This window comes from Miscanthus floridulus, chromosome 4, assembly GCF_019320115.1.
Source record: "Miscanthus floridulus cultivar M001 chromosome 4, ASM1932011v1, whole genome shotgun sequence".
NCBI classification, from domain to species: domain Eukaryota; kingdom Viridiplantae; phylum Streptophyta; class Magnoliopsida; order Poales; family Poaceae; genus Miscanthus; species Miscanthus floridulus.
In genome coordinates this window covers 65136258-65142257 of record NC_089583.1, presented here as the reverse complement: position 1 = coordinate 65142257, position 6000 = coordinate 65136258, and positions in this window count along the sequence as shown.

Sequence of the window (6000 nt, the reverse complement as noted above, 5' to 3'; positions counted from 1 at the left end):
CAACACTATCCTAAGATGTTAGGATCATCAGCTTTTAAAGCCACGAACAAAGACACCTAGTCTAGCGCATTACAAGACTAGATGGACCCGAGGTTACAATAATCGTCGGATCCCCTCTCACTCGCGATGGACATCTCATGAAGCAAAAAGACTAGTACAAGGTGTCTCTAGCCTTCAGAGCTGCACCATGAGTAGGAGAGGACTGTTGAAAGAAGCCTCGGGGACAACCACCTTGTAGGGCTTCCTCTAACATCTAAGGAAGAGGAGCCTGCTAGGAATTGCCTTGCCGCCACTTTTGGGAGAGCAGGGGAGGAGCACCCAGCAATGAGCCAGCGAGCGGGCCACTGAGTCGATGCTCAAATGCTCCTAGACCCAAAGCTTGGAGTTGTGTGCCCACCAACCATGGAGGAACCCAGTGGCCCGATCCCCCCTTGGCTACATTCCTCTTGATCTTCGCAAAACTCCCTCTAACACTTATGGAGGATGAATGCCGACGTGGTACGGTACAGCCTGATCTCCCAAGATTCCTCTCGACGATGGCGAAGCCGCCAAGACAAACCATGAACCATAACGCCCAATGGAGACAGCCGTCATGGGATAGCAGCCCTCTACCGCGTCGAGTCTCGCGAACCAATGAGCACTGACAACCCCATCATGGGATAACAGCCAGACCAATAAAAAGACCTACAAAAGTGCCTCCACAAGGAAGGAACCTGCAGGCACGTGGTCCGCCCCTTGACCACGCACAACAAAGGATGCTTCAAAAACCCATGTGGTAATCCTCGGTTGACGAGGGCATCCCAACCCATGTCGTTGCCAAGGCAAGTGACCATGACTCAACCACCACTGAGAGATCCAAGAGACACAAGTAAATCTGAAGAAAGGGTCTCTCTCATCAAACCACGAAAGTAGGCACGGCCAAGCCACGATACAAATATGGAAATCGTCACACCGGCGACATCTCCAGTAAGCTCGGGGAGACCTCGCTGTCATGGAAGGGAAGGCAATGCGCCGACCTTCCCATAGCAAGACAGCTCCTAGGGTACGGAGGTGTAGGGGTAGGCATGGAGGTCACGCTAGCTCAAGGGCGCCTGAGCAGGCACCCGTGGGTGTTCACGAACGCTAATAGAGCTTAGGCAGGAAGCCTCTAGATTAGGACAATTCTGTCCTTGTAGAGATAGGATTGCCTGAACCCAATAGAGCATGCACCCTACGGGCATGACTCCCTCCTTTCACAAGTTCCCTTTGGGCACCAGATGGAGGAAGGAGCATCGCTAGCCCCCAGAAGCCTTAGAAAGACACGAGTTTGGGACCCCATGGCTCCCTCCCAATCTCCCACATTTCTAAAACCCATCGGAAGGGAGACAAGGATCAACTCGTCACCACAGATTGAGAGCAATCCCAAAATGGCAAGAGAACCTTTACTTATAGGCCCTAAGGAGAAGCAAGCAGCCAAAACCCCCCGCACCACATGGCAAACGATGGGAGGTCTCAGCCCATGTTGGACGCCTATGAAAGACTAGGATGTCGAGACTCTCACAAATTGAAGACCGGTACAACATCGACAAGACTGCTCCGCCCTACCTGAGTCACTGGCCCCAATGTATGGTACGATAGCGCGGCAGGACTCACTAGTCATGTATCACATCGTTGGGATGGAACAAAGTGCAAAGGCCACCTACCGCATTAAAAGAGTCAGCCCACAAGGGGTCGGGTGGCGAAGCTCGATGAAGTCCTGACCACATGCCCATGCTCCAACGCGCATCCGTAACAGTGCTTTCACGATCACTTCATGATCGCAAAAACGCTCGGGGCTACTGTCTAGGTTACAACCCTAGGGGGTCTCAAGGCACTGATTAGTTAGCAGGCTACATAGCTCGCAATGCAGCAGCTAGATCAAAGGCTCGAACGACTGAGGCCCAGCAAAAGCTAAGCAGAGCAGGCCAGGCGCCAAGGCCATGGGTTATCATGACCCCTTCTCTGACCAATAGCTGCATGATGCTCAAGTGCGTGACCTCTCTCCTGTCATGACCCCTAGGAGGGATAGGGAGAGCTCAAGCCCTGCTTCTTGACATGCCTACCCAGATGAAGGCAAGAACACCACACCAATCCCTAAGGACTGATGTGACGAAAGTCCCCATGGTTCGATCAGGCACCGTCCCAGCACCACATCACACGGTGGTGACCATGGGTACAAAGCCCACCATCCAAATACTAACCGACAGGACACATGTATGATCCCACCCACTATGGGATGGGATCCGTGACAAGGGTCTTGACCTGGAGACCACCCTGGCTAGCGGAGAGCCCTGACCCCAACGTTTGGGGTCGTGGTCCTCAGCCCCATGAAGCGACCAGGCGAACAACGACCTGGGGTGGCTACCAATTAGGGGTATGATGTCTCGAGGAACCAGGAGACAATGGCGAAGATCATGATGGATGTTGCGTTGCACAAGATAGCTGACAAACCATCACCATGGCTACAGTGCTGCCATGGCCGGTATAGTAGCACCACGTCAGATCCTGCCATGACGTGGCCACAAGACCATGACAATAGCCACACCCAGGCAAGCATCAGAAGATGGCATAGCTTGTAAGCCAAGTTAGCTAGGACCTCCCTCAGGCTCTTGACCCTTCGATCGGGGGAACCTTCTCTTTGTTACGAGCCCTAGCCCTGAACTCTATATAAGGGTGGCTAGGGCTCCCATCTTGGGAGATCTAGACATTCTTCATCCTCTACCATTCCATCAATAGTAGTAGGGCTCCTGGAGCTTCTCTTTGGGATGCCCCTCGTCTAGCATAGGTTCTACCACCTCTTTCATGATTCTTGCACCCCCCCCCATTGTAAGAACTTTAGAGCATTCAAGAGAGGAACACACACTTGATCTTCTTTGAGACTGGACATAGGGCTCTAGCCTAAACTAGTATAAATCCTCATGTCTATTGGATGCTACCATCGTCTTCCTAGAGTGGTGCAGCAATTGTATAAGTTTACTAGTCTAGTTTTATAAAAATATGCCACATGGTCCAATGAAGAAGTGACATGTGATCCAACCACAAAACGACATGTGTGCCCATAGAAAACTGACACGTGGAACAACAAGAACACGACACGTGGTCTAGTAAGAACCTAAAATGTGCAAGAACTAGAGATGGCCACATTGTGCAATAAGAAGGTGACACATACCCGAACCATCTCCACTGCAACCGGCTATAGCATGTACACATGGAAAGCATCTCCAATGGAAGCACCCACCAGCGTGGCAGCCCCCCTGCCACGCATGCTAAAATAATTCTATGATGTTCTATTTTCGTCATAGATCAAGCCACTTCTATGACGTTTTGCGAAAATCATAATAGAATTTCAAGTATGATGCGACTTCTATGACGAACCAGTTGTTGTCATAAATTCATCATAAAACTAAAATTATGATGAATTTGGCTCATTCAGTGATGAAAGCTGGTCATCATAGAAGTGGATATTCCTACTAGTGAACATATCAGAAGAATTACAATAGAGTACCACATATGCTTCTAGCCATAATCATGATACAACAGAGTTGGCTAACAGACCAAATTGCCTAGCACAAATAAACACAAATTCCATAGGCATATAGATGGAAGCATATCATGCCAAGCACTGATCATGAATGGGGATTCATACCCTAAATAAGTAGGCCAAGGTTGGAGCTTCCCTGACCGGGGTTGGAGCTTGAACCGCGGACTCGGCCGCATTTGAAGCCAATGCGCATCCAATGATGGCATGTCTTCCTAGTGCCATTGAAGTAGTGGCTACACTTTCCCACCAATGGTTCACTATCCGATGTGGTATCCACCTCTACAATGACCACCAGCTTCTTCTCCTTCCTCCTCGCCTCCGCCAGCTTCATCGTCGCTGACCTCACCATCGGCAACGAAGAGGGCGCCGCCACCGAGGAAGAGTGCATGCCCTTCTTCTTCACCGGCACTGATGAGGCGAGCACTACTTCTTCTTCACCGCCACTGATGACGAGGGCGTGACCATGGAGGAAGGGACGAACCGCCTAGTCCCTGGGTCCCTTCGGTAGTGGCGCCTCTCAGGCCTCGTCCCCTCCAAGGGTAGCGGTGGTTGTGGTGGCAGAGAGGAGGCGAGAGGGGTGGAGGGCGGTGGTGGCGAGGGAGGCAAACAGAGGCGCAGCGCGTGGAGCGTGGGTGGCGAAGTGAGCGAGGCGAAGTGTGAGTGGGCGGCGGGGTGGCAGTAGTTATTAATGGAGGGACGCTAGTTCAAATCTGAATCTAAAGGGACGCACTAGTATAGACGTGTCTTGACTACACGCATTAGAAGTAACAACTACTACAGATGCACCTTTAATACACGTGTCTATAGTAATTAATTACTGCAGACGCGTTTTCGCAACACGCATCTACAGTAGTTAAATTGATAATTTGAATTTCAAATCTTCGAATAGAATTTTAGTACAGTAAATGATCTAAAATGGAAATGTTGTAAACATCAAAGTTGTGGAACTCATCAAGATCTACAACTTTTATTTTAAAAAACTTTTCATGTGACTTTGTTTGAACAATTAAAAATTTGAATTCCAAAAAATAAGAACTTCAAACAAGATTTTGAAATACCAAATGATTTCAGATGAAAAAGTCATGAACATAAAAGTTCCCCTACGGCCTCGTGTCTCCCGTGGACGCGTACGCCCGGGGGCTCCAAAGGATGCCGACCCCGCCCCCTCTCACGTCTAAATTCATGGGGATGGCGAGCTAAGCTCCCACCTATTTCCTCGACCTCATGGATGACGATGTCAGGAGTGACAGCTCCAACATCGGTGACATGGCACCTAGCCACTGTCTGTCCTAGGAGTGCGCTATGGTGGACGCTCCGGGATAGCCACCGAGGGTAACGGAGTCCTTGCAGACTCATGCCCCTCTGGACCCTCATGCGGAGACCCCCGAGCTCACATGTGAGCACAGGGAGGAACTATGACAACAGTGGCTGCATCAGCCACCGACTATGCCAGCGCGCTCAGCGCACCACGCTGTGCCCCATGCGAGTAGACCAGCGAGCGGCGCCTAGGGTCACGCCTGTCGGGTCCACCACAACACCATGGACAGGGGGAACAATCCCCAACAGTTCGCTCGGGCCAATCAGAACATTGCCGCCGCGGCAATGCTCCTATGTGGCATGTCTGAGCCGAACGACCCTCATGAACAGGCGATCCACTAGAACCTCTAGGCACTAGTGGAGATTGCCGCCATTCAACAAGCAGAGAGCTCCGTATCGTGACGCTGACTCACGTTCTCACTCCCCACTAGGGGAATGGGGACGCAACAATCACCGCTACAATCGCCGAGCGTAGCATAGGAGGCCGCATTGGCACCTCATCTTGACTTGACAACTGCTCCGCACCGACCGCCTGTATACGTGTGGCTCGAACCAAATCAAGACACACGCGCCAGCGATTAGAGTCCTAGCCTTGATGGCCTGGGACCACGGACCTTTGTACAACACCTCCAGCAAGCGCCGCTCCCACTGCCCTCCAATGGAGGCTAGGGCAAAGGCATGGCCAAGTGCCAGCATCAGGACGAGGGCCCCTCCACGCAGAGGGGGAAAAAGAATAGAAAAGATCGTCGCCGACCGGCTAGCTCCGCTTTGGTCGCCACAGCTGATCACGCGGGCAAGCAGCCTCAGCAAGACCCTCTAGGTCACTTCCACGAGCTCATGGAGAACCCATGCACCAACCATGACTACCCCGTCAAACACCTCTACAAGGACTGCCAGCTCCTCAAGCACCTTTTGCGGCAGCCCGGTGGGCCAAAGGAAGAAAAAGGTGAAGAAGCAGCAACCGAGAAAGGGTGCGTATCAGGCAAGGAACTAGATGACTGAAGGTTGAAATGATCCGACCAGATGCCTACCAACTGAAGGACAACAACGACGACACTCTCACCGAACGCTTAGAACAGCTTTGTCGTTTTTTCCTTCCCTAAATTTCAGTCTTACCATTGTTT